Here is an 11,231-nt window from a genome sequence, read left to right as displayed (position 1 = left end):
CGCTTGAAAAATGGTAATTCATAGTCTGTCTATTAGTAAGAAAGTATTCTAGAAAATCTGTAGTGCAGAAGTACCAAGTTCTACCCTCGGATTAAACGCATTCTACCGCTTAATGGGACTTCACAGTCCCTCAATCAGTGAGAGTGGATGTAAGTTCCTTCACTAGCTCCATATACCTTGGAATTTTATAATTCTATAAAAGACTTTCGCTATTGGCATCACCCAAAATCAACGACGTGGACGATGCGAAAATATGATTCCATTGGGGTGCTTGTTTATTGTGAGTCCCCTTGCCTCTCACATCAAACTATTAGACATTATGTTAGTGTCTGTTATGTGTGGTACTTTTCAAAGCATGGAGTTACACACAGAAGAATATTACACGTGAAACAAATGTACGAGGTTCTTCGCGTTATCTTTCGCAAACTGCATAAGCGGCACCTTCGTCATGGACTGTCTTTCGGAAAATAATGTCCAATCAATCAATTAGGGTAACTAACGTTTCGAGGGATACTCTCAAAAACACACTTCAACAAAGTCCTGACAACCTCTAATCGAAACTCTGGTCCTACATTTCTCATTTTATACATGGTGTAAGCATTTAAGAGGTACAAATCCACTAGGTGAAAAATTAGTTTACGGTACCATTTAATTGTTTTTCGTACAGTTTCAGTGATGGATAGTTGTCTGTCTACGTTGTCTACACCTCCCATATTTTGATTATAGTCGCGAACACCTAAGAGAAAGCAAGTGTCACAAGTCAGGTGATTTAAGATTAATTCAACTCTATTGGAAAGGAGACATTGGAGCGAATGTATCAATCGTAAAGGTGAATATACGTATGCTCATTCGTGATTAACGAAGCAGCAGTTAACTCTGCATCGTGGGAGATTGTTCTGAAATAAACCCAATTTGTATCAGTTAATCCACGCCGTTACAAAATATTAAATATTCTCTATAAACACACAATAACAAAATAATTACCTATAGTCAATCTTATTGGCGCTCATTGTAGAATCCTCGTATCATCTTTTTCTTTCTTTCACACTTTACACGCTACGTATTACACGCTCGATGCGAATGCGACTGCCAATGAGATGCAGATTATTTTTATAGTGGACGAGTGAGCTTTTCGACTCCATTAAAAAAATTCTATACATGCCATATATTCCATACATTCCATACATTTATTGAAAAATTACAACCCTTACATACAGTACAGAAAATAAAGACGATATTTTTAACATTTTTTAAAATAAATTTTTCGATTAAATAATTGAAAACAAATTTAAAAAAAAAATTTGATATTACGGAGAATCGAACCTGTGCTCCGAGCATCCTCACGTGAACGCTCTACCGCTTGACATATGACAACTCTTATAGGTAGAGTACGTGCTGACTATAATAATTTTTTGATTGAGCAAATAAGAAAAAATTTATTATCAATTATGTTTAATGCAATGAATATAACTTAAAAGATTACCTACCTTATACATATCTGCTGCTTCAGCTAAGAAATATAATAGAGATAAATAAAAAAAAAGCAAGATTACAGTTTATCAATAATTATCTTTTCTTTGTTCATACGTTATTATATACGAGGGGAGGTCAATAAGTCTTTACAAAATCCAAGAGATGGCGCTCGTCACGTATAATTATGATGTTTTTGGCAAGCAATACTACTAACTAGATATCGTACAAAGTTTCAGCTCGATTCATTAAGTCATTTTATTGTGAGCGTTGGTTGAACAAAAAGTTATTGGTTTATTTGAAAAAATGAAAAAAACAGAGTTTCGAGCGGTGATAACACATTTTCATTTGAAAGGCCTTACACCAAAAGAAATCACAGTTGAGTTGAACGCCGTTTATGATAAGTCTGCCCCTGTGTTTAAGACTGTTTATAATTGGGTAAATGAATTTAAACGCGGTCGTACAACATCAAAAGATGAACCTCGTTCAGGATGCCCCGTAGAAGTGAGTACGCCCGAAATGCTCAACAATATCTACGATATGGTGTTGAGTGAAAGAAGATTAAAATTGCGAGAATTAGTTGAGACCACAGGGGTATCAAAGGGTACAATCATTTCAATTTTGCATGAAATTGGGGATGAAAAAAATATCAGCAAGATGGGTGCCGCGTTTGCTTAGTGTTGAAAACAAACGAACCCGCGTGGTCACCTCTGAGGCTCTTTTGGCACGCATACGTCGTAATCCGGAAGACTTTTAGCGTCGACTCGTAACTGTAGACGAACACGGGTATACCTCTACACTTCTGAAACCAAAGAACAGTCTAAACAATGGATTACCGCAGGAGAACCAGCTCTAAAGAAGGCAAAGACAGTAAAGTCATCTGGCAAGATTATGGTCACGGTTTTCTGGGATGCGTATGGAATCATCTACATCGTCTAATTGGAAAAGGGCCAGACGATCACTGGATAATATTATGCGTCACTATTAGGTCAGCTGAAAGAAAAAATCAGAAAATCGTCCTCACTTGAACAAAATAAACGCCTCTTTCTTCAAGAAATGCTCCAGTTCACATGTGTGCAGTTTCGATGGCAAAAATTAACGATTTAAAGTTCGAATTAATTGACCATCCACTTTGGCTCCCAGTGACTCTTTCTTGTTTTCTAACCTCAAAAAATGGCTTGCCGGACAACGATTCACGTCGAATGAAGAAGTCATCGCCTAAATAAATGCCTATTTTGAGGGTTTTCAGAAATCATATTTTTCTGATGGTTTAAAAAAACTGGAAGGCCGTTTAATAAAATGTATCGACCTTTAAGGAGATTATGTTGAAAAATAAAAAAAATTACATACGCAAAACTTTTTTTCCTTCTTTTTTTAAAGACTTATTGACCCCCCCCCCCCCTCATATATAGTACTAAAAAGTGTTGTTTTATAACTACTATATTAGTTTGGTCAAATTTATCAATAATTCTTATTACGAAGGAGTTTTAAGCGTGGACAAGAAGAAGTGGCTTTGAAATGGGCCGATCACTGCTTCACAGTGGCAAGAAAAAAAAGCGCACGCGCGATTGCAAAAAGAAATTATTATTATTATCTTTAATATAACTTAAACTACCTTATACTCACCTGCTGTTTCCGCTGAAAATAGGCATAAATAAAAAACACAAGGTTCCAGTTTATTATTAATTATCTTTTTTTAGTTTCTTAATACGTGTAGCACTGAAAAGTACTGTTTTTTTATTTATTATTGAGAATGTATCAAAATCAAGAAAATGAAGCTCTGAAATGTTGTATTGTTTTTTTGTTCAAACATTTGTTTTTTCTTTGATTAATACTTATCTTTGTGGCTGCTATATACTTGTTCATACGTTTATATATAGTACTGTAAAGTGCTATTTTAAATAAATAATAATTGATGATATCAATGAAATGGGCCGATGCAGCTTGCCACTGTCAACGTTTTGCTATTGTCTGCGGCTTGTCTGTTGCCATTGATCGATTTAAATGCCTTGCATGTTGAGTGAAAAGAAAGCTTAAGTACGATCGCGATCGCGTTAATTAATTATTAATACACTTTCGAGTCTCTACTCCAAACTTATCTGAAAATCGCTATTATTTTAGTTACTCCAAGCACTATGTTTTAATTACTCCCACCGCTGATTATGATCGTCTTATGCGCGCGACAAAAATCAGAGCAGTTACGTGTTCTCCTACCTCCAATTTTTAATCCAATAATCGATGCCCGGTCAGTATTTGCGGGAGGAATAAAAAGTGATTTGGTCTTTACAAGTACTTGCACTTTTTTTTATTAAACCATCTTCGATAGGTGACACACACACGCACACACGCGCGCGCTCGCGCACGTTGCACTGCAAAAATAATCATCATATACAAGTTATAATAAATATATATAATTTTCGCTCGTTTTTTTCAATAAAATTTACTTTATTACGTCTAAAAGCTTAAACACATACACATCACAACGAAATGGAACACAGAACGCAGGGGCATCAGCTCAGGAAGCACGTCAGCTCAGTAGGGGAGGAGGACACAATGAACCGAATTTGTGGAACATAGAATGCACGGGAATCAGCTCGGTAACGGGGTCAATGTCAATCGACAATGTAGGTGGCAAGTGTACGGGCATAAGCTCAGCAAGGGGAGGAGAGGAGGTGAGTTGACAGTGTCGAAGTGAAAATACATGGGCATTAGCTCAGGGAAGGTATCAGCTCACTAAGCTCACTGAGGCCTCTCTAGGTTACCTACTATCTATTTTATAGGACTTTAATTGTAACGCTTTGGATTTTGTAGAAATAGATGAAACATCCACAATAAGAAATATAACTGACACTAACAACGGATATTCAAGTATGAAAAATGGTTATGAAGGTATAGACATTGAATATGAAAATATAAATGTAATTAACGTTCTCAAAAATAATGATAAACAAGATATTGAGATCATTGCTGGAGAAAATGATAATAACAACAGAGAAGAGAATCTAAACGAGGTTGATAACAATGATGAGAATATAGATGGAATATGTTTAGTATCAGAAAATAATGATGAAACAAAAGATAAAATCGTGAAAAAGAACAAAAAATATAATATAGAAACAAAAAAAAATGATGAAAAGATCAAAGATGTAGAACATGTGTGACAGGGCTATAGCGATGCTCGCTGGCCCTGTGTGCGGCACTCTCCTCGCGTGAACGCAGCGACCAAGTGTACGCTATATAGCGACTACATACTTGTGTCGTTGCAGGATCTGGAGAGAGGAGCGCAACGATCGGCGAGGTATCGCCGTGAGTGCGAGTGAGAGCGAGAAGAGCGAGAGAGAGAGAGAGAGCGATTTTGACTGATTTTTGACGGCGAGAGAAGTGGAAGCGCGGTGGCGCGAGGCTTGGAAAATTAAGAGAGAAGAAGGGCAGTTAGGCGCGAGCTCTCAAGTAATCAGGGCCGCCTAAGGAGAGACTGGACGAGAGGACATTTCGGCCAGAGAGGAACTACTGCCAGGAGTACGACTGCTATTTTCTGGGAGAACCAGGTGTTCCGAGCCGAGCCCGGACTAACAGCGACCATTCGCCGTCCCCGGGGCAAAGGCCGTGCTGCGGCCTCTCCTGCAGCAGTCCCAGTCATCGCCAGGGCGCCGTTTCCAGCGGGCCTGCGCTTTCGCCGGCGTCGTCTCTCTGTCGACGAACCGTCGGCATCCGGTGGGTCGAAAGCCTGTTTATCTCTCTCGCGCCAGCTCTCGCTCGATTACGGACATTAGCGTATTTTGGTTTTATCGCGCACGCTGAGCGATCTCGCTCGCGTGATCCCGCGAACTCTTGTCGCGGAAAGGCTGAGCGAGCGCGCTCGCCGCGGCGAAGTGAATCTTGTAGCGATATTTGTGAAAAGGCGTCAATAAATGAGATCGCCATATGTAATATCATTGAATTAGAGTGTCCGTTTCTTTGTATCAACCTTTCCCAGCCAGCGCGAACTTCGGCCTGTGAAAGTCAGCGCCGGCTTTCTTTACCGAGAAAGAACCCAGAAAAATTAGCAGAGACCAGCCCATGATGCACGGAGGCTGACCACTCTTGCACATGATAATGAAAATAACAACATTTGAAACGAGAGTACAGTAATTAAAAAAACTAGAGGACGACCTAAGGGACCAGCTAAAACAGCAATTGGATTGCCATTAAAAAAAAAAGGTGAAATTTACATATTAAAACTTATCTTATAAAGAAAAATTACGAAAAATCTTATCATGGTTACAATTACCAAGTATTGTTGAACTACTTTTAAGTGGTGAAGCTAAAGTTCCATATTCCACTGATTTAATAGAAAAGTTAAAAAATCTGAGTGATTCATTTTTATCAGAAGAGATTGACATTGATAAATTGGTTGATTACTTTCAAGCTTAAGCTTCTCGATTTTTAAAAATTGCAATTATTAAATTGAGATATAAACAAAAATATATGTGTAAGAAATGCAGCATACTAATTATGAAAAATCAAACAAGTATTGCTTGTGATGGTTGTCTTATTTGGTATATTGTGCAAGTAAAATTAAGTAAAAAACTATTGTCTTCAAAGTAGTTCTGTAATTTCTGCACAGAATGAAACATCCACCATTACATAAATATATTTAGAAATAATGTCGTATTTACAATATTTGAAAATAAAGCTGGTAACAGTGTACCTTGGTCAGTACCATAAAATATCTACAAAGATTGTAGTAATTTTTCACAAAATCTTATTATTATTATTTGACAGCATCTGAAAGATATCAGATTATAATATATAATGAAATTGTTTTCATTAAATAAGTTATATTTCATTAAATAAAGAATAAAAAGTACCTTTATACAGAAATGTTCCTCCTGTTGAATAGTGATTGTTGTTGCAATTTTATCATTATACCATGAGATGTTACAATACCATGTAACAGCATTACCTATAACACTGAAAGTATAAACATTTTCTTTGACATTTTTTTCAAAGTTTCTTGCACGAATAATCAAGTCCAAGAGTTATAAAATTAGTTGCTTAAGTATGATCCTTTTAAAACTGTAAATAGCATGCGTACCGAAAATTTGACAGCTATTGATGATTTATATCCAGGTTTCTGGAGGATCTCGGATTAAAGTTATTTCTTAACAGCAACAGCAACTTTTCCTTGTAAATATAGAAAGTATAAAACTTACCAAAACTGAACTACAACATCAAATATATCTTAAAAATTAATGAATTTGTCCTATAAATATGCAATATTTATTTTATAATTTTTCCACACCTTTTTCTTTTTGTGGCTTAACCCATTAAAGACTTTTTTTCACGTTCAACAACTATTATGTTAGCAAATGTTCAAAAAAATTTTCTATGCAATTATATAAATTGCATATATTAACCTGTAAATAAAATATAGAATCACGCAACAAGTTTTTCATTTTGACTTGAATTAAATAAAATTTTAATAACTTATTTGTTAAGATGGCAGCATAATTCTTTTCACTGATAACTTTACTGAAAATTACGTTCCAAATAGTGTTTTTGTTCAATTTATATAGGTCACGTATGTATTTGCATTCTTTAAAAAAATATAACCAAACTGTGCTAGCATCACTCTTGTAAACCATGGAGCATGAACTCATGGAACGAGTCACTGAAACGAGGCAGTGATATTTTCTCTATATAGGTAACTTTCTCTTCCTCGCTTCTCGGATTAAATTAGCCGGTAACGCGCGCGGTCATTAGCACAAGAGTATATCTTATTTAATAAAAATGAGATAAATTATTAGTAAAGAAAATTAATATCCTTCTTTTATGAAAGAGTCGTTCATAATTTTTTTGTAAATCAAAATTGTGAAAGTTAAGTTTTTAAACGCTGAATTTTCAATCAGTCCAGTCTGGTTAGCATAAAATATTCGTTCGAAAATAATACAATAGAGAACAATAATTTATCATCTCCACATGATTTTAAGCTGTATTACTTGTACAATATGCGTTTAAGACAGAAACTAGTAAAATAAGGCACATTTTTTGATCTATTTTCACATTTTCCCATAAAAAAACGAATTCTAGTAGAAAAAGTTAATAGACATAATTTGATAGTAGTCGTAAAATTTATTATAAAATCTTTTTCATATACAAAATTGTCGAAATTTCAATGAAAAGCTTGTTTTAGATAGATGAGATATCATTAGAAGATATATAATTTTATAATAGTTTATTAACTTTGCAAGAGTCTGCGGTTTGCACCATATTTGATTAAAACGAGAAGCCCTTATTCTACTGAATATCGTCAGTCAATCATTTTTTCGATTAGTGTACTTATGCTAATTACATCTTTACGTATATTAACATAGTTGTTATGTTATGTATATATGTATGTACATATGAAAATACTAATAAGATAAAGTTCATTAATAATATAATGTGTAACAGCGTAGTTACGGTAAGGCAAGAAATGTACGACGATTCACGCGATTAGCGCAAGGGCGCCAGGCACTGAGGGGAAGTGAGGGAGCAGTGCCTCTCCTTTAGATATGGCTAGCTCTAATATTGAAGAGCGGGAGCAGGTTCCTGTGAATTTACCTAGAGAAGATGGGATAAGGAACTGGAGATTGCATACAATTAAATGTCTATCATAAAAATTAAAGTAAATGATAAATGTGAGATTTATTATAGATTGAACAAACAAATACTCGTTAATTAAACTAGGCAATTAATCGTGATGGTATTTGAACAAATAATAACATGATAATGAGCTTCGACTTACTCGTTTAATTCGACAGCTAATTAAACAAAAGATTTCAAAATTATAATTTCAGAACTTTGGCTCTCTTCGGCTTGACCGTACGATAGTCAAGCCAGGCATAGAGGAAAACAAAAAGATTCTAATAACGCGAGGTCACTTACAATCGCTAATGATATAATTGATTCGCCGCTAGTCAAATTTCCATTTAGAGTAAGATTTGAGTCACACACATGAATGATTGAAGCAATTTAATAAGCATGAAATGACTGTTACCTTAATTGCTTACAAAGCTATGATAATTCACTTACTGATGCATGCTCGCTGATTAACACAGAACAAGACCTTTGACGGTAGGTGATTATTTAGGCAAAATAACGGCAAACAATGAATTGTAATCACTATGATTGAATGAGGCACACTTTAGCCAATCAAAGAATGAATTTGCAATACAATTTCGAATGCCGGAGAAAGCGTTATCTCGGCGCAGTATGATGAACGCGGGTTTAGAACGTCCGGCGTTGACCGCAGCCTAGAACTCTCTCCCGAATTCCTTTTCTTCTCCGTCTTTGCTAGCATTGCCCCTCCTCTCGTTGTACTTAGCTTCCGAGTGGGCTTGGTAATTGTTTGTGTGTACTTGGTAAGTGTGTTGTAAGTGTGGTGTGACGTCATATGGCCTTGACTCAGGGAAACATGAAATAAATACAAAATATGAAAATATCGTGTGACGTGTACTTTGTCAAATACGTCGCGAGAGCCAATATTACTCATTGCGCATGAGAGAGTCAGCAGCGGTCAATTAGCCTACCGTTGCCTGATCTTGTCCCATGTTACAAATGCTACTATCAATAATATAGCATATGAAATCGAGAAGGTGGTTGATTTTCGAGTAAAGGCGTAGTTATATCAGCATAAGCGTACAGAGGCGATAAGGAAAATCAAGAATCTGCTCGATGGATGTTGAAAAGAAAAGCTAACCTATTCAAGGTAGAGCAGAATGAACATGCAGAGAAGATAAAATAAAAGCTTTTAAAGTTAAAATTAACCCCAACTCAATCAGCTGGAGCACCGTCGACGACATCGTCGTCGTGGACGTCAACATCCTCGTACTCTCAGAGAGTGTAGGCACAAGAAGTCAATATTTCACTTGATTTACTAGATGTGGTAAGTATTTATTATACATGAATGTTATTTTATAAATTCAAAAATTTTAATTAATAAATAACTTTTTTCTTGTTACAGACAAATGAAAATATTTAGAAGGTAATGTTAATCAAAAAAATTGAGGTTGTACGAAGATAAGTTATTCTAATACAACTAAAAAACCAACTCGCCCTGCAAAATTATAGGGTCGAAGAAAAAGAAGACCGATTAAATAATATATTTTATAATAACACAGTTTGTCAAAAAGTCAAAGCTCGGAGACCAAACATAGAATATCAGAAGAATTTTAATACGCTAAATCCAAATCCGGGCTCATAATTAACTCTGTACATCAGGTTTTCTAGATATCCTCCTAAAACTGCAAAAAACATAGTTTTTTGCTACACTTGCGCCCTTCTTACATCATGAATTTTCATTTTATTGCAAATCTGAATTATGTATTGGAAAGAACAAATCTTCTACTTCGAAAACCACTACCTATTTTTAGAATTTTTTTCAAGATTAGATAGTGTACTTTGAAGAAGAGAAAATTTGAATTTTCTATGGCACCAAAATACTCAGACAACAATAAACATGTACAAGGGTAGTCCGATAAGTACTTAGCCTCACCGCCCGATGGCGCCACTCTCGCAAGAAAAATATACTACCATGTAGTACCTTGTCGATGGTTACTGTCAAAATTTCAACCAAATCGGACTTATAGTTCTGTTGTGACCGCGTGTGGAAGCGGGCGTGTTAGAAAAATGGAAAATGAGAAGTATCGGTCGGTGATTTGATTCTTCTTTTTGGAAGGGAAATCGCGCAGCAAAATCAAAATGCGTTTGGATGCTGTGTACGGTGACTCTTCTCCTTCGATGGCGACCGACAAAAATTAGTTTAACAAGTTTCAACGTGGTCATACGTCAGTTTTTGATGAGCTACGCCCAGGTGCTACGAAAACAGCTACCACGGAGGATAACATGACAAAAATTCACGATCTCCTATTGGCAGATCGACGATTAAAAGTGCACGAGATAGCTGAGATCGTAGGTACTTCAAAAGATAGCGTCGGTCATGTTCTGCATGAAATTTCAGGCATGAGAAAGCTGTCGGCGCGATGGGTGCCGCGTTTGCTCAATCCAAACAAGCGCAACCGTGAGACAACTTCACAGCAGTGTCTGACGCTGTTTAAGCGCAATTCTAAGGAATTTCTGCGTCGTTTTGTGACCGTCGACGAAACATGGATCCACTGGTATACACCAAAGACCAAGGAACAGTCAAAACAGTAGACTTTAGCCGGCGAAAGTGCTCCGAAGAAGGCGAATACTGCTCTATCGGCTGGAAAGGTGATGGCCACCGTTTTCTGGGATTCACAATATGTTATCTACATCGACTACCTGGAGACGGGTAAAACGGTCATAGTGCCGTACTATGCCGAATTATTGGGTCGATTCGACGTCGAATTGCAGAAAAAACGGCCCCATTTGGCGAAGAAAAAAGTGCTCTTCCACCATGACAATGCATCGGCTTACACCTCCGCCGTCGCCATGGCAAAATTGGTCGAATTAGGCTACGAACTGCTCAGCCATCCATCGTATTCTCCAGATTTGGCCCGTGCGACTTCTTTTTGTTTCCAAACTTGAAAAAGTCGCTCGCCAGACAGAAATTTGAGTCGAATGGGGAGGTAATCGCCGCCACGGAAGCCTACTTTATAGACCTCGAGGAAACGTATTTTTCAGATAGCTTAAAGAAGTTGAAGTATCGCTGGGCCAGGTGTATCGAACTAAAAGGAGACTATGTTAAAAAATAAAACGCCACTTTTTTAAAGTTTTCGTTTTTCTTTTCTAGGTTAAGTACTTATCGGATCACCTTC

This window comes from Phymastichus coffea, unplaced genomic scaffold (assembly GCF_024137745.1).
Source record: "Phymastichus coffea isolate CEN01 unplaced genomic scaffold, Cenicafe_Pcof_1.1 PCOF00002, whole genome shotgun sequence".
In the NCBI taxonomy this organism is placed as follows: domain Eukaryota; kingdom Metazoa; phylum Arthropoda; class Insecta; order Hymenoptera; family Eulophidae; genus Phymastichus; species Phymastichus coffea.
Note: the sequence above shows the minus strand (reverse complement) of the source record.